Consider the following 27,000-nt stretch of genomic DNA (forward strand, 5'->3'; position numbering starts at 1 on the left):
TCAAACATTTTCCCTTTCATGTTGAAAGTTATTCAAAGTTTAACCTACAGTTAGCTTACCAGTGTCATAAGTCATGTTCTTAGCTATTTCATGCTTGTGATTCCTTGGTTAAGTATAAAAGATTTAGGGGTTTTTATCTTCTTTATGAGATTCAAGGATATGTTTTGCACTAGTACCATATTTATTGACTCTAAGGTCCACCTGCCTAGGTCTTGTAGAGCCTAAAGTAGAAGAAGGGTCAAGCCTTATAGTTGGCCTAGGTTCTTGGTAAATTGTGTCCATTATGGGAGATAGCTGCCCATAGACACATTCTTGCCTTGCATACTTGGTTATTCAAACTCTATTATTTTAGGAGCCAACAAAATGGTGACTCTATTGGGGAATGTATTGAATATATGTGATGGACAAACCTCTAGAATTTGAACAAGAATTAGTACATAAGAAGAGTGTTGCTATAGCAATAGGGTTGTGAGGAGTTTTCCATATCCTTGCTTAATTTCATGCACCCCAGCAAGTTTTTATCCCTTTACAATAGCATGTTGTTAGACTTAGATTAAAATATTTTTTATGAATACTCTAAGTTTGTATTCAATCAATTCAGTCTCTACAAATGCTATTATAAAGTTTTAGAGTCAATGGATGGATGACTATCTTGTTCTATTTTCAAAATGTTTGAGGATCTACAAGTTTATTTCATGCTGAAAGTCTAGTTTAGGATTAGATTATTAATAATTTGTGTTTCAAAATATTTTCTCACAATTGTGAGTGGTAACTCTACCTTTTCAACCAGTGGAATTTAATTGTATGTGTACTTTGTTTAGGGCTTTCAGCACATTGTTGGGCAGATCTAAATTTGTTGTTGAAATTTTTGTTTGAAAAGAGAAGTGTAGTTTGGATCTTGTGTTGTGGAAGAGTTATGTTTCATCATTGTATAGAGGTTTCAATTTCAAGATAAATATAAAGAAGGTTTCTTCTATCTACTGTTGTTCCAAATCAGTTTGTATTTATGTTCAAATCTAATTCAATTCATGTCTCTCTTAATTTTAGTGGCAACTCAAAATTAATCTCTGTACTAGTGCATTTCTATGCATGAATTGTGATTAGTTTCTACAAGAGAAGAATAGATCTAAAGAGGTTGAAACATTTAAATGGTTGCAAGATTTGTGGTGTGTTGATTCAAAAGGTTTAGTAAGGATTTAATAAGACTTTGGGTCTATTTTTCTAAATGGTAGGAAGAGAAGTTTTAGCCATTCGGATCTTGAGGTATTCTCATTTTCATGTATTCTCTTTTCATGAAAATTGATTGTGAAAAGTGTTCTCCATCAAGTGAATTTTAGCACTAAAAGGAGGAGAGTAGTTTAAAAGGTTTTATACACTTCATTGGATGGGTTTTCACCTTGTCGTATAAAGTTTTGAAATGTTCATTTAGTAGAGAGTTGTGTAAGCCTATTGCAAATTAAAAATCAAAATTTATTATGGGTGAATGGGTCTCATATTTTGAAGAATGTTGAGTTCCCTTTCACCTAGTATGCAGCCAATCAGTAAAGTTTCTAGATCCATTTCTACCATGTAGTATATACCATTATGTTTCGATGGCATTCATGATTTCCTGAATGTCATTCCTAATAATATTAGAAAATATTTTCCTAAGTTTAGTGGGAACCATCTATTTTTAGCTAGTCACCATGTTGAGTAATTTACTGATTTGATGGGTGACTATGAGATTGCTCATGAAGATGCTCACATGAAGCTATTTGTTCAAACCTTAGAAGGTGATGCTAGAGAAATGGTTTCCTTTTCTACCAACATGTTTCATTTCATCTTGGGGTGAGTTGCATTCTATTTTCATAGAGCAATTTGGAGAGCGGGTAAGCATATATGATTCTTATGATAAGTTCTTGAAGATTCATGTTGAGAATGGTGAACTTGTTCCTCAATTTAACATTATATTTGCAAAAAATTTGAATGAAATCCTTGAGAGTTATAGACCCAATGATCAAATTGAAAAAAATCTAGAATATAAAATATGGATTGACAAGATGATGAAGAGAGTGTAATTATGGACACAATATGTTTGGTAGAAGAAATAGCAAGTGAATCTTCATATAATTCAAACTTTTTTTCATACACTGAAACTCTCTATGAGGATGAAATGGGTAGTGAATTTAAAGTATATACTAATTCTTTATATGATGAATCTTGTGATGATGAGAAACCCATGTTTTATCCAAGTGTTCAAAGAGGATCCCTGCATGAAGTCATTAACCCATTGTTTGAAGAGGATATAGAGGTTTCAAATTTAGCTAGGTTAGATGCAAATGGTGATACACTATCATACTACTGTAATAAATCAGAATATTATTCTTCCATTTGTAATGTTGAATCTTCTAATGATGCTACATTTTGTGAGTTTGAAGATGAGTTACTTGATGGAGTTGTCTTTGAAAATCAGTGTGTCCCTCATGGTAAGTTTTATTATGATTCCTACGAGGTAAAAACTAATCAACACTTCAATTGTGAAGATATATCAGGTGGTTGTGAAATGATTACAGATTTTGATGATGATGTCATGTGTGAATATAAATCTGATTGCTCAATTGAAATCTAGCCGACAACACTTGAAGAAATGCAAAGTCAAGGTGAGTTGAAAATTAATGATATAAATAACTCTTTTTATGACGTTGAATATGAGAACTTTGTGTTTTTGGTAGATAACATGCATGAATTAGTTAGTAGGGATGAATTTCAGTTTGATGTTGGCATTCATGAGCATGTTGGTTTTATCTTTCATAGTGAGCAAAAGGTTGAAGTTATGTCAAGTTTTCACATGCACTATGAAAGTACTGGTGATGAATTTTTTTTGCCAAGTGATTTGATTCAGAACGATAATTTGGTTGGTGAAACTGATGTGAACCATATTTCCAATTTACCTCATGCCCATTCAAATGAGAATTAGTTTTTTGATAGAGTAAAAGGTTGTGAAAATGTTATGTGGCCTGGGGCCATTGTTTGTATATAGTAGTGGTAGTTCTTTTCCTATTTTCAATAAAGCTCTGCAAGAAAGAAGTTGTTCTGAGTGGTCTACTTCCTCCAAAGATATGAATCCTTTTCATGCCAGCAAGGGAAATGCATCCCCAGACAGAGCCACTATTGGCACTCAAAATTGTAGCCCAAATTTTGAGCACTATTGAAGAAATTAGGCCCTATAAACACTTTTTGATGCATATGTACTTGACAATACCTTTGAGCTATATGAGGTTTTCAATGCTTCTAGAACCTTATATTTACTATATCTATGCATTCCATGAAGTTAAATTGACATTTTGACCCTTTTTGTGAAGTCCTATTTTGAGCAAGTGTCAATTTTGCATTTTCACCTATGTCAAACAATGATAGGAGGTTGTGTTTGCAATCAAATATCTCATACATAGAAATGTTTCATGACCCACAACTTTGTGAGTGTTTAATGTCCATACCAAAGAACCTATGTTTCAAATTTTGAGTCATTTTGAATCCGTTTGACTAGGTTTTGAATCCCTCAAATTGGGTAGTTTATTGTTTTCATGCTGATGCACTTTATTCATAATTCTAGGAAGCCCTGTTTGACAAGTTGTAACTTTGACCTAGTTGACCAAAATGTTGAAATTCCTTTTGCATTGAATTGTAGATGTTAGATACTTGTTATGTTTCAAGTTTCAGCTTATGAAGAATTTTTTTGATCAGTTTTCAAACCTAATTCCAAATGCAATTTCTTTCTTTTTACTGGTTTCATAAAATGTAGATTTCTTAGTACCCCTGTTCGTGGAATCATATCTGAAAATCTATGATAGGTGAGGTAAAATGGATTGTACCACTATGTTGTCCTCTAAAAATACTTTAAGTGTGCCAATTTTCAAGTCATGATCCATTCACACACTTTTCTAGGTCATTTCTATTTGCAAAAATCACGTTTTTGCCATTGTTTCCAGTTGTCGAAATCCAAGTAGCCTACTTTGACCGCTTGCTATTTGCACCTTATTCATCATGAGCCCAAAGCATATATTTATGTTCATCTCATGAAAATAGACCAACACCTCAGTTTTCAAAGCCAAATCCAAACCCAATTTATTGCTTTCTAATATGTTTACTTGTAGGTAATTCTGAGAAGGCAACTTTGATAGTGAATATCTTTTGACCCCAATTTTTTCATAAGATAAAGATTTGACAGGGTAAGAGTATGCAAAAGAGAGAATCAATGGTTTAGATTCTAGAGCTTGGTTAGAGGTTTAAGTCAATTTGAAAGGCTAGTCAGGACCTCCTGACATGAAATTCATAGTTTGCAGATCTATGGTAAAATGAGTTTCAATGGACATAGCAGTGGTTGAACTTGTTTCCAATCAATATCAAGTAGTCAGTGAGACAATTTTAAGATTCAATTGCCTGGAAATGAATTTTTCTTTAGCTAGACCCACTTTTGGGTCTAAATTATCTTATTAGAATAATAAGACATTAGGGGAAATGGTGATCAAGATGAAGATGGAGCTTGCATGGATCAAGTACACCAAATTGCCAAAAAGGTTAAAAAAACATAAAAGAAACCCATCAATTATGAGATTAACTCTACTAATCACCAAGAAAAGGCCACCATTACTATGACAAGGCTGAAAGATTCTTGTCATCTACTCAAGTTGCCAACTTTGGATTGTTAGATAGAATTAGTGGGAGTAGATCGAGGAGGAGGATTTAGCATTGTTTGTACTACTAGTGGAACCTCTACTTTTGCCTAATCCTTAACTTCCATGTCCTTGAAGTGACTCAAAGAAAATTGCTGACCCTCACATGTATGGACTAGAGTTTGAATCTATTGCATAGAATGAAGGTGATCCTGTCCTCTATGATAGCCCATCAGCTGACGGCAGTCAATGCCATAAACAAGGGAGCCTGTGGTTTTTTAGAAAGAAGCCATCCATGCTATGGCACGAGTAGTCAAAGCCTCCAAGAGGCAATGACAACAAAGGGGGAATCTGCCAGTATGAGAAAGTCCCTTTCCATGTATGAAGAGGACTAAAAGCAAGAAACATTGGGGGGGCACAATAAAAATAAACAAAAATTTCCATGTTAAAACAGAACAAAGCCCATACAAGTCATCATAAATCCATGCCCAAATTGGAGGAAGGCCATCCCATGGTAGAGGAAATCATAATAAAAAGAATACCATGTCATGTTTTAAACAAAGCCACAATTAGAGTTTCCAAGACCCTGCACCAAGGACAAGAAATGAAAGCCACCCATGTCTATAGAGCCCAGTGTTAATGCAAAGGAAGATGCCATGAAATATTAAAAAAAAAGCAACCCACATTGATAATAGAGGACAGTGGCTTGTGGAGAAAACATAGTGAAAAAGAGGATCACATTGGAAGAAAGTCATGGCAAGCAAAGAATGAAAGCAGGCATGTAAAAGAAAAGACGCTGCACTTTAAAAGGAGTTGTCAGCATGTAAAAATCCATGTAGGGGTCCATGTTAGCAGATGATCAATTTAGAAGACAAGCCATCCCATGTAAAACAGAGCAAGGGCAAGAATGGTTTTAAAACCATTATCCCACATTGGCTGGGATATGGGATTTATAAATCATTAAATACAACTATTTAAAATACACATAATGTCCAACGACGTGCACTCTTTTTTAAGGCCATGTTGTCTTGCATGGGACCTATAACCAATTTAGAAGTGATTTTTGTATTACATCAGTCATAATTTTAAATGAAGATGCAAGAATAATGGCATGCCACATTCAGAGGCAATGAACGAGATTGTGCCACGTGTTTCGATCAATGACTGGTACAAGCCTACTTAGTAAAGATGCCTAGAGAATAAAAAGCGCAGGCATGCAGAAAATTGACATGTGGTGTGGGTCCCGGTTGGCTATGAGGTGGTGCCATAGGAATAGGTTTAGTTGTGATGCACAAGATGCTGCCACGTGGTAGATCAAATGACATACACAATCTCACAAAATCAAAATGTGCACCAATTAAGTCATGCAGGTAAGTGGGCATGTGACATGTAGCATCAGGCCTAGTTAGATGATGATGTGGTAGTCTAGTGGTGGATGATATAGTGATCGAGTAGCCAATCAAGAAGCACCATGTGGCACTCGGTCAAAGAAGAGTTGACCCAGATGGAGATTGGGGAAAAAATGAAAATAAATAAAATATCAAATATTTTAATCATTTTCCCAAGTTTAATGTGCATGTTCAAAATTTTAAATTCAAACAGTATTTAATCAAAGTTTTAACTTTAGACTATTTTAAATTTTTCAAAATTTAAAATTTGAAGTTGTAGACCTGAATCTTTACCAAGGAAGTGATTTTCAAATCAACTTTTTGTAGGTTCCTAGTAAGCTAAATATGTGATGTTATATATCGTCAGAATTGGGAGAGAATGAGATTTTCAATTTTGAGGTTAGTTTTCGCATAGGAAGTAGTCTATTCGAGGTTTATGAGGTTTTCTCTCAGGTTCTCAATTTGCAACTACATTCAGGTATCAAAGTTTAGAACTAATTTTTGACATGGTAATGACCTGAATGTGGTTAAAAGGTAGTGAAAATGTAGTTAAAGTTGAATTTGGTCATGCATATTTAGTAAAAACTCAAATTTTGCTAGCATTTTCATGAAGTTTTCAAATCTTGATGACTCAAAAGGTTTTCATCATTCAGAATGAGATATTTTCAGATCAATAATAGGAAAGTGATGAGAACAAAAATCTGATCAAAGAGGAGAGAGATTAGAGAGTTTTTTAGTGCAAGAGAGGGAATTTCAAGTCGATACATGTCAGTTACAGAATAGATCCAAGAATTATTTCTCTCCTATATCTTTCTTTCTTTCATTCTTTGTGAGGGTTCTTTTTTTTTTGGAGAAAAATTGCTCATTACTGTGATACCAGGTTCTGGTTCTAGTCTTGATGTATTCCCAATACTATGACACCATTCTTCAACATTTCTTCTTGTATGAACAACAATTGTAGAGAAAATATAGATAGTTCAGATCTGTTAGGTTTTTTATATTTTTGATTTCATGTATTTGATTTTATTGTTTCAAGGAAATGAATACATATGAGCAAGAATTTCATTAGTTTCATTTTGGTTCTCGTCTCCTATCTTAGTAATTTGTAAGTCTTAGGTGGTCTTGGAAAAAAGATTTGAGATCCAGTTTGCATCCCCTTTAGGTTGTATGTCTGATGTATGTTGTTGTTGGAACAAAGGTCCAAGTAAATGCTTGATATGTTTGATAGGGTTTTTGGTTATTTTGAGAAGGATATTTCATGAGAATGAGGTCTAAATGAACAATGATGTCTGAATTACAAGGTGATTAGATGTTTGGGTATATGAAATATGTCCTAATATCATAGATGTCTGAATTACAAGGTGATCAGATGTTTGGGTATATGAAATATGTCCTAATATCATAGATGTATGTATTAAATTCATGACATTACTCAATGGATTAGGCACTAATCAGTTATAGGATCACTTATTATATTGCTGCATACTTGAGGTTTTTTTGAATCAACATCATTTATCAAACTTTTTCCCTTTCATGTTGAAATTTATTCAAAGTTTAACCTGCACTTAGCTTACCAATGTCATGAGTCATGTTCTTAGCTATTTCATGCTTGTGATTCCTTGGGTAAGTATAGAAGATTTAGGGGTTTTTATCTACTTTTTGAGATTTAGGGATATGTTTTCCACTAGTACCATATTGATTTTATCTAAGGTCCACTCACCTAGGTCTTGCAGAGCTTAAAGTAGAAGAAGGGTCAAGCCTTCTAGCTGGCCCAAGTTCTTGGTAAATTGTGTCTATTATTGGAGATAGCTACCCATAGATGCATTCTTGCCTTGCATACTTGGTTATTCAAACTTTGTTAATTTAGGAGCCAATAGCACACATAGGACAAGGTTCCCCAATGTATCTCCAACACTTGGAAACTACTAAAAGCTTAGAAATTTAAGACATTGCAACTTGGAAAAACTTAGAAAACTAAAAACATGCAGGGTAATAGTGCAACCTAGGATGCTCCTGCATTAGACAACTAGAGTTGGAAGAAATGATTCTCTTGAATCATTGAGATGTCATAACTTGAGTTGAATCCAACTTATTTTAAGATATCCATGAAGAATCTTCCATAGATCTATTCTTCCACTTCACCAGATATTCATAATAATCTTTTCCTCTTGTACTCTTACCAACTTTCTGATCCAATATCTGTTCAACTTCTTTAATTTTCTTCTTAGGATAATCCTCTGATACAATAACTTCATCATCTTACCCATGATACTTGTATAAATCAGCAACATTGAATATAAGGGATATATCCATGTCATCAAGTAACTCAATCTCATAAGCATTTCTACTATCAAGATTCTTCAAGATCTTACAAAGTCCAAATTTCTTCATCTTTAGCTTAATGTATGTTCCAACAAGACATCTATCTTTCTTCAAATGAACCATAACCTCATCACCGACTTGAAAATCTTGATGTCTCCTAGACTGATCAATGTTCTCCTTGCACTTTTGATTACTTTTTTCTATCCTCAACTTCACTTCCTTATGCAAAGATTCCATAAAATCAACAAATTCTTCTTGTGCAACACTACTCTTTTCTTCACCAACAATATCTCTAAAATCTGATATACCTCTAGGCTACATTCCAGTAACAATCTCAAAAGTTGTCTTCCCTATACTCCTATTCATAGAATTACTATATGCAAATTTAGCTTGTGCCAATACCATCTCCCAATTACTTGGCTTATTCCCAACTAAGCATCTTAGCAAATTAACCAAGCTTCTGTTCACTACCTCTGTCTATCCATTTGTCTGTGGATAGAATTTAGAACTAAACTTCAACTTAGTACCCATCTTCTTCCACAAAGTCTTCCAAAAATAACCAAAAAACTTACTATCTCTATAAAAACTAATACTTCTTGGTAGTCCATGCAATCTCACAATCTCTTTAAAGAAAAAATCAGCAACATGCTTAGCATTTGATGTCTTCTTACATGGTATGAAATGAGCCATCTTAGAAAATTTATCCACTACAAAAAATATAGAATCATGGGTAAAGCCACAAACTTATGTCACCCTATTGTAAAGGAAAAGGCTAACAAAAGTATAATTGTTCAACTTTAATGACATAAAATTGGTATTATTAATTTGAATTTGGAAATGAAATAAACTGATGAAATGTGTAGAAATGGATGAAGTTTAAGATTATAATTTTTAGTAATTATTTGGAATAAGAATTGATATATTTTTCTAATTTTTATAGATAATTTTTTAGGTGTTGAAAAATACTAAAAATTAGGGGTCTAGTTCCCACCACAAAACTATATGGAAATAAGCTTATTTCCCTTTGATCTCAAACTATGTTATAGATAACATATATATCAAGAACAATAAAAAATAAAAAATGGCTTTAGACCTATATTTTCTTTTTTATGAGGATTGAAATCACAACTCCCCTTAAATTGATAGTTTTCATTTGCCACCACATTTTTCAAAACAAATCTATTCTAACTAGGACAAAAATTATAAATTCTAGAAGAGGACTCTCTCCTATAGAATGTCACATGATTTTTAGATTTTTTTGATATGATCTAATATTTTTTTCTTTCTCAAAACCAACATCTTTTCAAGTGTTAAAATATGTGGTTGTATAATTTTTTAGTTACAATATACTATATCTAATTAAAACACTATAAACTCTATATGAGAATGTTCTTGACTCTAAGCACTATAAAATTGTGTTTACATATTATTAAAAAAATATCATAAAAAATAGTTAGATTTATTGAAACACCACTTTTCTGAAATAATTGTATTTCTTTAGTAATTGGATACAAACTAGTATAAAACATGCATTTAATAGACATTTCCAATTGGAAAAGTGCAAGACCATATATAACTTAGCTAGAATGAATTTATCTAGATCATATGTTTAAAAAAATAAATTTTTAGATACAAATAGTCAAATTTAGTTGTTCAGATAAGTCAGCCTATAAGGTGACATAGATTTGTACTTTTACCCTCATACACATTCACTGTGTTAGGTAATCCAAGAACAAAATCCACATTGATATCACTCCAAGGTTTCTCAAGAAAAATAATAGGTGTATACAAATCAATATTTTGACTTACTCCTTTTGTAACTTGACAAACTCTACAACTCTTTACAAATTTCTAAACATGCTTATACATTTTTGGCCAATAATACTTATCCTTTGGAAAACTCAATGTCTTATCCATTCCAAAATGTCTAGCCAATCCACCACTATGCTTTTCCTTGATAAAATTCAACCTCATGAAGGTACTAGGTGCATTAGTCAAACCAAAAGGCATAACTAACCATTTATACAAACCATCTTTTGTTTTGAAAGTGGTCTTCCATTCATCACCTTCTTTGATTCTAATTTAATGATAGCCACTCTTTAAATCAATCTTGGTAAAATACTTTGCTCCACTCAAACAACCCATAACATCATCCATCCTTGTCATAGGAAACCTATATTTCACTATGATCTTGTTAATAGCTCTAGAATCAGTGCGCATTCTCCATTCTCCATTCTTTTTAGGTGCTAATACAATAGGTACAATCTATGTACTCAAACCTTCTTTGATCAAACCTTTCTACATCAACTCATGCACTTGTTTATTATGTTCTTTATTTTGTGTAGGTGTTAATCTATATGTTAGTTTGTTTGAAAAACTAGCTTTAGAAATTAGATCCATACAATGACTTATACTTCTCATTGGAGGTAAACCATTAGGTATATCCTCTACAATAATCTCTTTATACTCATTCAACAATTCTGCAATTTCTTCTGGTACTTGGCTACCACTATCTACTATCACTCAATCATCACCAATTTTTGTTGCTCAATCATTATTACCAACATTTAATCCTCTAGGAACTATAGCAAGACAAACTTGATTCTTCTTTACTTCCTTTTCAAATTGCTTTCCATTAACCATAAAAACTTTTATTGCAATACAACTAACCTCATTTGGACTTTCAATCAAAGGTAGTAATATTCTCTTCTTCCCATTTGCCCAAAGAGTATATTAATTCAATCTTTTATCATGTACAACATATCTATCATATTACCAAGGTCTACCCAACAAAGTATGACAACAATCCATTGGCATAATATGACACAACACTTCATCAAAGTAATGTCTAATCTTGAACTTCATAGTACATTGCTCACTTACCAATATCTTATGCTCATCTTTGATCCATGAAACATGATATGGTTTGGGATGTTTTAGCTTCTAGAACTAAAAATTTGGAATCAGCTCTTTTGATGCCAAGTTTGTTGAACTTTCACTATCAATGATCACTTTGTAGCATTTTCCAGCCATCTTACATCTAGTCTTGAAAAGACTTCTTCTCGAAATAGTTCCTCATCACTTTTGTTATTACATAAGGTTCTTCTCACCATTTGATTTTATCTATGTCAAGTACACTTTACAAACTCTCAATGTCTCCTTGAATCATAATATTTCTATTATTCTTCCCACTTTTAGAAGATCAACATTCAATACATCCATCCCCTTCTTTACCACATCTAAAACAATTACCATGAAAACTACCTCTAGAATATGAATTACCTCTTCCTTGGTAAGAACCAATATCTCCTCAATAAGAACTACCACCTTTTCATTCAGTCTTGTCTTTGTCATCATTCTTCCATTCATATTTTCCTTTATTATGCATAGAACTATTAGATATGTTAGAGTAAATAATTAATTAATTGTTAATTATTTATTCTATTTACTTAAGCTTACTTAGGTTCATGCATTTATTTAATACTTTCTATTAAATACATGTTGAGGTTAGTTGTTAACAACATGGGAGTTTGTTCCCTTCTAGCATGTTCCACCTTTTTGTGGATATGTGTTGAGTTGTCATCTTTATCTTCTACCTCCTTCCAGCTTGTTCTACAAGCTTCCATGAGGCCTTTATAAGTGGTCTCTCACTCATTGTAAATTCATTCCACTTTTCACATAGCAATTCTAATTTCCTATTGTGAATCATTCTTGTGCGATTTTTGCTTTAAGCTTTTTGCTCCCTAGGTTTCTCTTCAGCAAGTTATTTGCACTGTAGGTGATCTTGGCACATTATCGGAGTCAGATTCTCAACTCCTACATGGTATCAGAGACTCCCTGCTGCTTCTTGTTTGAAGGATTTTTTGAAGCTTTGATTTGAAGTCACAAACCCTAGTTTGTTTGTGTAATTTTTTTTCAAATCAGGGGTAGAGCAATTTTTAAGAGCATTTTCAGCCCAAATAGATGCCGCCATTGGATCCAAAAGGCTGTTTATAGTCAGAATTCATATAAAAGTTTTTGATTTTGGACACAGGGCATTTTTGGAGATTTTTTGAAACCTTCAGGTCATTGTCATATGGACTGTATGGACAAAAAAGAAAAAAAAAAATTTTAAAAAGGGCGATCGCCGTAGCAATGCCGAAGCACCACCCAGTGGCCACCTTGCCATTGTCGTCTACCTGCTCCTAGCCTATCTTCTACCCAGCAGCAAACTTCATCGCCGACAACCCACCATGCAGTGAAGCAGCACCGCCAAGTTTCCCTCCCGGGTGCCACCGCCGTCAGTGGTTATTACTCCACCGCTGCTCTACGGCATTTTAGAATTGCTGATGTCATTCCTAGACAACTGACGTCATCTTTATCTTCATTTGTGTTGATGTCATTTCATGGATTGCTCGCATCACTTTTTGATGGATGATGTCATCTTTTCGGGGACATATCTTTTTTAGTGATAGTCCCGTGATGGGCATAAGGCCGTCAAATTTAAGCCAGTGTCTACAATTTTCCAACAAGTGCACTTTTAGAGCAGCAGTCAATTTTTTGGCTATAACTTGAGCATACAGAGGTTTTTTTTTGATTCGAAAGAAGTGTCAAAAAATTGACTTAGAGATAGAGACATTCGTGCTAGTTTTGTTAGATTTCAAATTCGTTTGAGCTTCCATTTTTGGTGTCAAAGTAGAGGCTTTTGTTTCCTCCTATTTTGCATCAACAAATCTAGGTTCTTTTCCAATTTTTTTCTTTCCTTAGTTATTTTTGTGGTATTTGGGAGATATTCTAGTACATTTGTCAGGGGGTGTCTTTCTTTTATGTAATTTACTTCAGTTAAGACCCTTCTACTTCCATCTTCTTCTTTCTCTCAATGGCGGATCTATCTATATCTCATCTTACAGCACACAACTACCACACCTGGAAGGCACAAATGACTAGGCTTCTAATGTCAAGAGGTCTATGGTCTTGTCTAGATGAGAATCAACCTAATCTCACATGACCTTATGAGGTTCTATAGCACAGGAACAAGATGGATGAAGCCATGGGGTTGATTGCACTCAACATTTCAGACAGTCTGTTGTTTCACCTGGATGGTTTGACTACTCTACAAGCTTATTAGTAGAGATTTTAGACTTTGTTTGGATAGGTGAATGAGTTCCGAGCACTTCAGTTGGATGCAGAATTGACCTCTTTGTCACTAAGCAACTTTCCCACCATTGAGAACTTTTTGATGAAGTTCAAATCCCTACGTGAAGTTTTATAGGGATGTGGGAAGAACAAAATGGATAATGAGTGCATATTTTTGATACTCTCAAAGCTGAAGGGGCAGTATCAGGTCTTTTCTTCTACTTTCTACTCCACCATGGATGCCCTTGGAGACTATTATAGGATGCCTACATTTGAGACATTTTGTGATATGTTGACTAAGGAATGAGAAAAGATCTAGTAGGTGGATGGCTCTGGGTCTTCTAGCCAAGCATTAGTTGCTCAAAATTCTAAGGGGAAATCAAAGAAGAAAGGAAAATTGAAGAAAGACACATCCAAATCTGATACTCCAGCTAATCCTATAGCAAACCCTCCCAAGGGTAAAGATTCTTCAAAGTCAGGTGTGTCTACCTCCAAGACCAAGAAGAAATTGAGTGAGAACTGCCACTTTTGTGGGAAAGATGGACATTCAGTTTCCAGGTGTTGAAAATGATTAGAGGCTTTAGAGGAAGCCATGAAGGAGCATAACATTTCCGCTCCTCGGTCTTTATCTCCATCTGCAGGGAAAGGTCATCCTCTTTCTGAACGAGCTACACCTTCAGTGCCTTTATGGATTCTTGATTCTAGGGCTTCTCACCACTTAACAAGCACTCCTAAGTTGCTTACTTCACTTGCTCCTTGCACCACCACACAAATTACAATTGGGAACTCTTCTAAACTTTTAGTTTTGGGTTCTGGCACTATTGCTTTGGTCGAGGGTTCTCTGCAAGATGTACTTTATGTTCCTGATATTTTGATGAACCTTCTATCTGTCTATTAGATTTGCCACTCTGGCTCTAGGAAGACAATCGAGTTCTCACCACATGATGTGGTTATTTAGGACTTGCATGATCTAGAGATGATTTTGGCCACTGGGAGTGTTGACCCTGCATCACGCCTCTACAGATTTGATGGATTTGAGTCTTCTGATGACACAGGTTCATGTTTAGTTGCACATGCAGATTCAGTAAGCAGACTTTGGCATGAAAGTTTTGGGCATGTCAATTACAAATATCTATAGCAGATGAGCACATAGACACTTGTTCTTGGGATTCCCCAGATTTCCTATCCAGATGGTGTTTGTCATGGATGTGCACTTGGCAAGCAACATAGGGATTCTTTTCCACATGGACGAGCCACTCGTGCTTTAGCACCTTCAGAGTTGATTCATAGTGACCTCATGTCATTTCCTACTCCTTCTTTTTCAAGTGCTAGATATGTGCTTACATTCATTGATGACTTCTCTAGATGCACATGGGTGCACTTTCTTAAGTACAAGTCTAATGCCTTTGACTCATTTTGAGTTTTTAAGGCATTTGTAGAGAAGTAGTCTGGACTTTCTATTTGGCGCATACACACGGATAATGGGGGGGAGTATGTGAACTAGGCTTTTAGATATTTCTATTCTAAGCATGGTCTTCAGCATCAGCTTTCAGTGCCCTACACTCCTCAGTAGAATGGTGTGGCTAAGAGGAAGAACAGAACCCTTTGGGGGATGGAAAATTGTACGATCTAGTCTAGGTCCATGGATTCATGTTTTTGGGCAGAGGCAGTCAATTGTGCCAACTATATTCAGAATCGGATGCCTTACAAGACACTTCGACATATGACTCCTGAGGAGGCTTGGTCCCATGTCAAGCCTGATGTGTCATCATTTAGAGTTTTTGTAAGTAGAGCATATGCATTTGTACCTGCTGCTTAGAGGAAAGCAATGGAATCAAAGAGCCAACCATTGATTTTTGTTGGCTACTGTGAGGATGTTAAGGCTTACAGGTTATTTGATCCTGATTCCAAAGAGGTCCTATTTTGATGAGATATCCAGTTTGATGAGAGCCCTCCTGTAGTTCATTCATCACCTCTAGCGCCTCCTCTAGCTCCCACTACTCCCTCTTCATCTCCACCTTGTTTCATAGATGATGAGGATGATGATCATGGTGATCCTGATATACCTCCACCATAAGATCCTCCCCAAATGCCTAAATGGGCTCGAGCTACTATTGATGCTGCAGGATCTCTAGCTGGTGACCCATCCACATCTCGTCGCACCTATTCTCACACTATAGGTTCCAGTCTACTCAGTCATGTTGTTAGTACTGATCCTCAGACTTTTGTGGAGGCGACAAGACATTCAAAATGGGATAGTGCAATGGAGGAGGAATATTCATCTTTGATGAAGAACCACACATGGGATCTTTGTTCTTTGCCCAAGGGGAGAAAGCTAGTGTGTTGTAAGTGGATTTATCACACTAAGTACGCTGCTGATGGTTCCATTGATAAGAATAAGGCTCATCTTGTTGTGAAGGTTTTTTTGTAAGTCGAGGGTGTTGATTACTCCAAGACATTTTCCCTTGTCACCAAGATGAATTCTATTCGCCTTGTCTTATCCCTCGCAGCTTCATAGGGATGGTCAATTTATTAGATGGATGTGAAGAGTGCCTTCCTGCACGGTGATATCATAGAGGAGATTTATATGGAGGAGCCTCCAAGTTTTGTGTAGGATCCCACCTTGGTTTACAAGCTTCAACATTCATTATATGGTCTCAAACAAGTCCCTAGGGCTTGGTATGAGAAGATGGACTCATTTTTGCTATCTACTAGCTTCACTTGCTGCCATTTCGATCCCACAATGTACATTCAACATCTTGGTGATGAGATTCTAATTCTTGTTTTGTATGTTGATGATCTTATCCTTACAAGTAGTTCGTCATCCATGCTCCAAGATGTTAAGCATACACTGATGGACCAGTTTGAGATGACTGATCTTGGTTTGCTGCACTATTTTCTTGGTCTTCAGATTCATCAGTCTCCTACTGGCATGTTTGTGTATCAGAAAAAGTATGCTCTTGACATGCTTTGTTGCTTTCACATGCTTGATTGTAAGGCTGCCCCTAAACCATTCTAGTTGGGTGTCACTTCATCTACCTCCTGCTCTTCACCTATAGTGGATGCTACTTTGTATCGACAGTTGGTTGGCAGCCTCTTGTACCTGACACACACCCAACCTAATCTATCTTTTGCAGTTGGCCTAGTCTCTCAATTTTCTCAAGACCCTCATAAGAGTCATTGGCAAGCTGCTAGGCATATTCTACACTACATTCAGGGCACCCTTATGTATGGCATTCACTACAATACGAAGACTCCACACATTGTTGGCTACACTGACTCAGATTGGGCTGGTGATGTTGACGATTGGAAGTCTACTTCTGGCTTTGTGTTTTTCCTTGGCTCCAGTCCCATCACACAGTCGTGTAAGAAGCAGCATGCTCAAGCACTTTCATCTACAGAGGCTAAGTACAGGGCCACAGTTCTTGCTAGTCAGGAGGCTTTATTTCTTTGTCTTTTGATGACTGAGTTTAGATTTCCTCCTGATTTCCCTACTCTTTTGTGGTGCGATAATTAGAGTGCCATCCACATTTCTTGCAACCTGGTGGAACATCAGCGTACAAATCACATTGAGTTGTATATGCATTTCATCCATCAATTGATTCAGGATGGTGTTATTGCATTGGAGTACATTCCTACTGCCAGTCAGGTTGCAAACATCTTCACTAAGCCTTTTGCATCACCACACTTTCTTTAGCTACGGTCAATGCTTGGGGTTATAGAAGTTGTCCTTGGGGGGATTGGTTGAGGTCTTCATTCCTTCACTTCATGTTTTCTTCAGCATGTTGTTTTTACCTCTTTTTGGAGGAGGGTTTTTCCCATAGGGTTTTCCCTCTTTCTCTGCTTTACAGAGGTTGCATTTAGTTGCATTGTACTTGGGTACCTAAAATGGCCTAGTTGCTGGGACGTATTTTGCATTTTTTCCTTTATTTTGTGAGCTTAAGGCATTCCCCTAAGTTTCACTTAAGGGGGGGTGTTAGAGTAAATAAATAATTAATTGTTAATTATTTATTCTATTTAATTAAGCTTACTTAGGTTCATGCATTTATTTAATACTTTCTATTAAATACATGTTGAGGTTAGTTGTTGACAACACGGGAGTTTGTTCCCTTCTAGCATATTCCACCTTTTTGTGGATATGTGCTGAGTTGTCATCCTTATCTTCTACCTCCTTCCAGCTTATTCTACAAGCTTCCATGAGGCCTTTATAAGTGGTCTCTCACTCATTGTAAATTCATTCCATTTTTTACATAGCAATTCTAATTTCCTATTGTGAATCATTCTTGCGCAATTTTTGCTTCAAGCTCTTTGCTCCCTAGGTTTCTCTTCAGTAAGTTATTTGCACTGCAGGTGATCTTGGCGCATTATCAGAGTTAGATTCTCAACTCCTACAAGATCTTCTACCTTCACCATAAGATCTTCCTTTGCCTCTCTAGAATCTACCACCTCTACCTCTTTGTCCATGCTTCTTTATCAAGATCTCCTCATCTTTCAAGGCTTATTTATATGCTTCTTCTACACTTTCCAACTTCACAAAACTTATTTCACTTGAATTTTAGATCTCAATCCATTTATGTACCTTACTATTTTCTCAACATCATCATCCACATGTCTAGATCTAATGTCCAATCTATAGAATTCCTTGGTATACTCTTTCATAGTCATGTCCTTTTGTCTCAAATTTTGCATCTTTCTCAACAAGCTAACTTGGTAATCAACACAAAGGAATTTTTTCTTTACCTTGTTCACCATCTTCAGCCATATTCTAATCTTCTCCTTTCCTCTACTTTTTCTATCAGTTTGCAAATGCTCCCACCATGGTGAAGTGTGACCTTTTAACCTAATAACTACAATCTTCACCTTCCTATTGTTAGGAGTGTTTACATACTCAAAGAACTTCTCCATATCTGAGATAAAATCCAACACAACATTGGTATCCAATTTTCCATCATAATGAACTACTTCTACAATAGGCTTTGAATTTTCCCTAGACAACACTCTCAACAACCTTGCTTCATCTTGATCTTCTTTAGGTTTTGGACTAGGGTTAGGTGCTACTGGTTCATCATCACTTACATCATCAAGATGTGCTTCTCTTCTCTCAGCTCTCTCCACAATATCTAATCTAGTTGTAATTTGTCTCAATGTATCTGATATTAAATTTTCAAAATTTCCTCTATCATGAACCATCTTTACATATTAGGTTCCTTCGAGATCATTTTCCTCTACAAGTTATAGGTCAAATCCATAGATCTTCAAGCCTACAACCAAATTTGAATCATGGTTCTACATGATCCAAAGTCCTTATAAAAACTAACTCACACTTTGGTGATGTGCTTGTACAGTTAGGAACAATCGATCTCTATTACCACATGACATAGGGAGCTATGAGTAACTAAGGCCAATTGCTATGCTCAGCTACCCAAACCACCATGCAAGAGTTAACACAATGAAAGCAAACACAAAAGAGAATAGTACCATAGAGAGAGAGAGAGAGAGAGAGAGAGAGAGAGAGAGAGAGAGAGCAATATTATTTATTGATTCATGAAAATATCATCATACGTGCCTAATTGCAAGGCTTTCTAGGTTACGGCTAGATACAAAATACATTCAAACCCAAGATCTAGCTTCAAGTTCAAATTTCTAGGCACATGTGCTTTTCATTTCCTACCCTTCTATCATCTATATTTCTCCAAGATGGATGAATAATAATCACTAAATACTTCACCACAACCCCTAGTTATACCAATCTAAGCCCTAGAATGCTAAGAACTAAATAAACCTAACATTAAATACATTAAGAGCCACAAGTCATACTCCAACAAAATTTAAATGTCTAAAAATTGATACCTAAGAAAAATCATGATATCTCCTAGCCAAAATTGAATTAGAACTTGTGCCTCAAAATAAAGGTAGTACTTTAGGTCCTCTACAACACCTTAAGGGTGTAAATGTTGATTCATTAAGAATAAGCGTGCATCTATCCCAAAATTCATGCACATAAATGTGTCATGAAAAAATGCAAGAAATTGATACTCTAGGCGAATTGTGATATCTCCCAAATTATAATGAATTAGGACTTGCACCTTTGATAAATTGAGTACTCTACATTCTCTTGAATACCTAAAATTTTTATCCTCTAACTCATTGCAGGGAATTAGTTACACAAACCACAACAGGCACCTAGAAACAAAAAAAAAACAGCTCCAATAGCATGGTAAAAATGACTCAAACCTTAACATGATAACTCCAATATCTTTTCACACATATGAAAAGGTTGCCTAGTGTGTCTCCAACACTCAAAAACTTCTAAAAGCTCATAAATACAAGACATTACAACTCAAAAAAATTAGGAATACTAAAAACATGTAGGATCCTTCATCAAATCTTCACTACTATAGTAATAAAGTGTATCTAATGATGGTTACAATGTTTGACCATGAAACATGATTTACCCTTTGAAAGGTTTGCCTTGTTAGAGGCTCACAAATACTATTAGGTGTAATCTTATGAAAGGATTTTGACACCCTTTTAGAAGTGTGCCTTGTTATAAGACTTCAACTCACAATTAAATAACCACCTTGTTAGAGGATTTAAATATAACCTGTTAGGACTACTCTGTTAAGAGATTTAACTAAATCACTTGTTAGAGTATCTCAGGATTGATCCTATAATTAACACTCTTATTGTTGATGATAGAGCACCTCTATCCTACTATGTACTTGATCCTTCTTGATCATATGTCTCTTTACTACTCATCGTTTCCTTTCTTTGTCTTCCTTTAACTGATTCTGCAATACAATTCAGATCATGACACCTTGGTCACCATGAATGTCCTAGTTTTCACATGCAAAACTGTCCTTGATCATTTATTCATTCCCTTTCATGCTCATAGAAAGTTTAGGGTTTTTCTTCATTAAGAAGACCTAGGTGATGTAGGGTAAGGTATGAATCAATGGTTGTGCTTCATCTATATTGCTGTTGAAACCTTCCCTTTACCTGATTAGGTGCATGTAATGCATAGGAATTCCAAATTAAGATTTTTCCACATACCCAATATATCATAATTTGATCTTTAAGTTGGCTCAAAAATGGTTTACATAATAGTTAGTGCCAATACAAACAACTATGACAAAACTATGTTACCTGGAAACTAAATTCAATAGTGCTCGACACATATTGACTTCAATACTATTACTCAACATCTGAATGACTCAACATGCACTTCTTTCTCAGTTCCTAAATCACTTGGCACATACTATCTACTTAGCACTTGAGTGACTTGGCACTCACTATTTACTTGACATGTTCTAACTTATATGTTGTACTTAAGATATGTTACTTGTTTGACATGAAGTAAGTAAACAACTTAAGTCTATAGACACTTAATAGCCAAAACCATTATGAGATCAACAATCTCCCCCTATGAAATGAGTGTCAAAAACACTTGGTCATGTATTAATACTTTGATTCTTATGAGCATAACAGAACTGACTATTTGCCTTCCATACAAAATTTTAGAATATCAAAATTTTGCAACAAGTTAAACCTCAAAAATCTCATAACTCCCCTTGAGTTGTTTGATTTGGTCTACTCTATATTCTATATCAAAATCTCTCCGACTAAGGAGATTCACCTCAACTGATACTCTTTCACTTTCTTTCTACTCTTACTCCCCATTATCTCTTACTCTTCCATTCTTTCTCTCTATGCTCCCCCATAGCTCTTACTCCCCCTTTTTGACACTAATGTCAATGGGTCATATACTAATAGTGTATTTGTCCAGAAAGGATTTATGTACCTCAAGAATAATCTCAAGAGTGGCATCCCAATTGTGACAAGCTACCTCAAAAGACTTAATTTGGATGGCTAGCTCCACAGCAAGGTGTACTAGGCCATCTAATGTAGAAAGATTGGGGTCTTTCTTCATAAGATTTTATGCATATCATAAATCCTTATGTAGAATCTCCATGTGAGGATTTAGTGTAGTCTAGATGCTTATTGGTTTGGTGCCTTTTTTGGCTTCATCTATAGGTATTGATGCTAACTAACTTTGGCTTTCCAACAGGATCCTAAAGTGTTTCTCACTTTGAGTTGGAGTCATGGGAAATTTAGCTCTAGATGATTGGATTTTATTTTCCAAGCTCAAGATGTGATTCCTTATTTCTTGTGTGAAGAGTGTAGGATTACATAGTTTGGTGTATAGAGTGAAAATGTTCTTGAGTGCCTTATTTACACTTTCTATCTTATTTTCCAATGCAACATGTGTAAGTGTTGTTACACTAGATATCTTCTCATTTACTTTACTTTGAAACTTCTTCTCAAACCATTCTAACAATTTGGCATTAGTATCAAGGTCTATATCACTTACTCTTTCCACTATATTGGTCAATTGTTCAATAATTGGCTTTGTTTCATCTGAAGTAGGTAGTTTGAATGCATCTAAGAAGATGTATTTGATATCAAGCAAAGCTTGCTTCTACCTATGTTCCCTTCTAAGTAGTTCTTTATGTTTCTTTCTTGCCAGGGATTCTTGAAGTATACCCATTTGCTCAATTGTTATTTTTGTAAGATCAAACTTGGGCAATATAAATTCTTCATCTAGGCTAACCTCTCCATAGTTTATTACCTTTTCTACCTCGAATGAACTAGAACTTGACACTAAAAATTTCAAAGGTGTTGCATCTCTACTCAACCTTTGAAGAGTTTAACTTGAAGGAGTCTCAGATTCTAGTAAAGTTACCAGTTCTTGAATTGTTGCTACCTCCTTTGGCTTAGGTGTCAAATAAATCTCTTTGGGTTTGTTCTTTTTTGCCTCATTGATTTCAATTGCACCATGTTCCTGTGTTGGAGGTGTAGGTGAATCTACCTAACCTATTTGACTCTATGTCTCATTAGTGACTAGTGTTTCCACTTTATCCTCTCCAATTGTCTAAACCTTATCTATTGCAACTTTTGGTACTTTTTTTGAGACTAGAGTGCCATCTGTGTGTGTACTAAGAGTGCATTCTACATCTCCTTCCTCTAATATACAACCAAGGGTTGTGAAGGTTGTACACTAGTGACTTGAAGAGTGATTGTAGGTAGTTCTTGTGTTTTCACCTCCTCCCTTGTAGTTATAGTCATTGATTTCTAAAAATTTTCTACACTTACAGATATAAGGTTGTCACATTATTTGGCCTGTAGTGGAGATTGGTCAAATATCTTTTTCAAATCTTCCTCTATTAAGAGATTGATGTTCTAAGTAGTAGGATTAGAAACATCCTTTAGTGTAATATTTTTAGTACTTACACTTATTATCTGTGGAGGGTTGACACTCAATATTTGTGTATCTTGTGCACTCTATTCTTGTTGCTGCTCTTCCTAAGTCATTTCTTGATAAAATATATTCATATCAGTGCCTCCCTCAACTATGCCTTCTTCATTATCATCATTTTCATCAACTTTGACCTCAATAAGTTCTTGTTCACCTTCTTTGACTATGGCTAGTCCATATGTGATCTTCCACATTTGTTTGGACTTCTTTAAACCATCCTCTATGTTGTTTTGTAGTATGCTATATGTCCTATACTTAGGAAAAAATCTTATAGAATATTTCTTTATGGCTTTAGATATTTGTACCTTCCTAAGTTCTGGCATAATTTAAGCGAGGGTTGTCTCCCTAATTTGCCTCTTTATATCTAAACAATAGTGTCATTTTCACTCAACTCTATCATATAAACTCTTAGGTATGGAGTTGGCAATTTTTAGAGGAACCTTCTTAAAAGTAGCCATCATGGCATATATTCCCTCCTCCACTTGATTTTTCTCAATCTTTCCAAGTTTATCAAATTTGGCGTGAGAGGAACCTAACAAATCAACATTACTTCTAATGTTTTCAAACAAGTTATCCAAATCTAAAGATGGATTATGACTCACCACTTGGAATTGGCTATTGTGATCAGATTCATCCTGAGCAACATATTTTCTTCTAGGTCTTTTTTGTGTTTCACATTCTTGCTCTCTAGGCTTGGCTTTCATTTTAGCCTTTTGTTCAATGACTCACATACTGACCCTTGAGGTAGGTGTTTTTGGTTTGGGCTAGCTTAGTTTAGCAACCTTTTTAGGTCATGCCACTACTTGTGCCTTGGCATATCTCTTCTTTTGATCAGTAGGAATAGGTGCTTCCTTGGCTTCTTCTTCCTTGGCACCTTTTTTAGTCTCTATTTTTTTCTCTTGTTGATCCTCACCCTAACCTTATATGTTAATGCTAGTGGTTCTTGAATTTGAGTGTCTTCTTTCTCTCCATACTCTTCTCTTCTTCATCCTCCTTAGCACCTTAACTAAATTTTTCTTTTATTTTATTAGTAGTCTATCCGTCTTCCTAATCACTGAAGTAGACTTCAACTCCATAGTAATCTTTGATTTGGTCAGCTCATAGTTACCAAAAGCTTTGGCTTCTTTGTCTACTTCTTCTACAAGTAATGCTATTATTGCTATAGAGACCTTGTCAACATTAATCTCATAACTTAATGGCCTTAGCCATCTCACTCTAGAGATTGCTGCTTGAACAAATGTGTGATCAACATCAACTAGGAAATAAACATCATCATAATATTTTTTCACTAATGGCATTTAAATTCTTAAGCTCTTCTTCATGGATTGTTTGAAATCCTCAAAATAACTAGTCATTACTAACTCAAAGTTATCAACTAACTGGTCAATGAAATCTCCTATTTGAACTACAAAAAACCTATTTGTTTTCAATGCAACTTTTCCAAATGTAGGAAATGTGTTTTGTAAATAAGAGAAGATACATACCAAGATAGATCCAAACTTACACTAAGCACTCTTTTTTTTCCTTATTGCTCCCATATTTTCAATCAATTGTTGTAGTTGTAGCTCCACAAGATCATATGTATGATCCTTCTTCACAATATTGTAGCCCATATCCACTATAATGTAGGATACACTGTTCAATCTACTTGATTGATAAAACTTATGTGTAATTACCCTCACTACAAAAGCTATCAGGGGATATGTGATTGTGTCTATGGTCATTCCTCTCTTGTTCCACATAGCCCCTATGTTCTTTTCAATAACTTCTTTTGACTCACTTCTCATAGTCTTTGGCCAATATAGGGTTGGATACCCTATTACCCTATGAATTATCCTGTTTGTGATTTTGATTGGTCTATTATCTAACCACACTGAGCTATCATGAATTTTGCTCAAAACAATCCTTATCCACTCATTTTTTAATATGTTAGGGAAATCTAGGGCACATGTTAACACTTTCTTTTCTACAATCTTGAATTCTACAAGAAGTTTCCTAAGGGAAAAATTCACCCAACTAAGAACTCAAACACAAGCACAACTGTAGAACAAAAATGGATATGACCAATTAATTAGAGTATGTCCTAATACATTGCTATATTTAGTATATGATATCAAACACATTAGGAGTGCTTATATATAAAGGCATCTCAGGAAGCACCTAGAATGTCTCTAGAAGGAACTAGGAGATAAGATAAGCATCATGACAACTAAGCACATGCCTCATTCATCATTCTAGATGAGTGGATAAGAATGACAAAATTGTAGATACCATGTTCTTAATTAGTGTGCAAACTCCTATGTTGTCAACATGAAAACTCACAAGAGTACACATACTCCTAGGTGGCTAATAAATAAATAATAAAAAATATGCATTAGCCTAAGTAATCTTAAGTGTAAATAGTAAATAATTATTTACACCAACACCCCCCCTTAAGTGAAACTTAGGGGAATTTCCTTAAGCTTACGAAAACTAGGATGCAATTCATGATGGGTCCTGACTACTAGGCCATTTTAGGTACCCATGTACATAATGCAAATGCAATCTCTCATAAAGTGAAGAAAGAGGGAAAAGCTCATGGGAAAAACCCTCCCCCATAAAGAGAAATAAAAAAACATATGATGTATGGATGGATAGAGTAATCAAGACTACCCCATTATGACATACATCTAGTATATACATAAGAGAATAATGAGAAGAGGAAGAGAGACGAGATAGGCTTCCTTGAAAAGAAGAACTTCAACTAGTGATTGTTGTAATGAAGAAGCCAATCCAAGACTGTAGAATGGTGTTCCTCCCCTTAGGAAGAAATGATGCCAAGGGTATAATTGAGATGCTTCCGCTATGTGTGGAAAGAATCCCATGGATAAGTGATGTCACGAAAACCTGCTCAACCGGCTGAAGAACTTGTCTCAAAGAATTGTCTATCTTTGCAACTGATAAAGAACCCTTTTGAAACTACTAGTCATAAGTATCCACAATCACTTCAACCTATAACAATTGATCATGTAGAGAATGAGAAAGAGAACTAGATGGAGACCTTTTGACAACTAAAGAAGGTGTTGTTGCATCAAAAAGATGAGGCAGATCATCAATACTGTCCCCCAAATCTATCACTAAATTTGAACCTAGAAGACTATATGTACCCTGTTGTGCTAGACGTATCACTATGGAAATGAATGAATTATTCACCTCAAAAAGAAGATGAATATCATCAAGGGTATCTCCCACATATTCAATGTGAGACTCTAGGAATAGGCCTACAAGTGTGGAAAGGAAGTCACTGCATGAAGGTAGAGTAGGAAGACATAAGGGTCCTACTACATTGAATCTAAAGCATCTATGGCTAGAACATGATCAGTAGGAGTAACAAGAGCTGGAGCTATGATCTCATCTAAAGAGGAGTCAATTACAAGTAGAGGTATAAGATCTATGGGAAATGGAGGAATTTGTGGATCTCCATACGTCTCCCAAAGATGAATCCAAAGATCATATGAATACAAAAACTTGGCAACCACCTTATAATAATAAGAAGAAGAGAGACTACTACAAATGATAACCAATAGTCTGGTAATAGATGGCTATTTTTAGTGTTAGAGATCAATTCATTAGAACATAAATAGGGAAATACTTCCTTATGCTCTCTTCTTAGATGACCAAGGACTGTATCACTCCATTTGTGATAATTTCTTGTTGTCAACCTGGGTCTAACTCCATGTCAAAATGTGAAAAAAAACTCCTCAATTAGATCAATCAATGAACCCCCAAAGAACAAGAATAATGAAGCAAAGACCCCCCCAATGTATGATTTAGGCACTTGATAGCCACTTGCCAATTTAAGGCCTATTTTTAAAAGTAGTATTTCTATCTATAAAACTTATAATTCAATTGCAAATATGGAAAGTAGGAAAAAATGCACTTTCCAAAAAAAGGAACTTGATTATGTGTCTAGATGAGCCCGTACAAAGAATTTTTAAGTGGCAAAATTTAGGATTTGCAAGTTGTAGAATAATTCAACAATAGAGATGTCAAACTTCCTACACCAATGTGTAGATCATGAAAACCTACCCCAAAACAAAAAAAAATTATCGCAAAAAGGAGTCTGTATGAGGGAGATATCATTGTTTGAAAATCACTATTGCTGTTATTTTTTTTGAATCACTGTCATGCCTCCAAAAATCAAATGGCTCTAGATTTTACCTTAGAT

At 35.3% G+C, this 27,000-nt stretch overlaps 1 pseudogene; it reads right to left on the reverse strand.

The window, feature by feature from the left end:
- Positions 1–15,327, reverse strand: part of LOC149538066 (uncharacterized) — a 40,840-nt pseudogene extending 25,513 nt beyond the window's left edge.
- Between the last annotated feature and the right edge of the window lie 11,673 nt (positions 15,328–27,000).

The sequence above is a fragment of the Cupressus sempervirens genome, chromosome 9 (assembly GCF_028749045.1).
Source record: "Cupressus sempervirens isolate cs-2001-9-10 chromosome 9, ASM2874904v1, whole genome shotgun sequence".
In the NCBI taxonomy this organism is placed as follows: domain Eukaryota; kingdom Viridiplantae; phylum Streptophyta; class Pinopsida; order Cupressales; family Cupressaceae; genus Cupressus; species Cupressus sempervirens.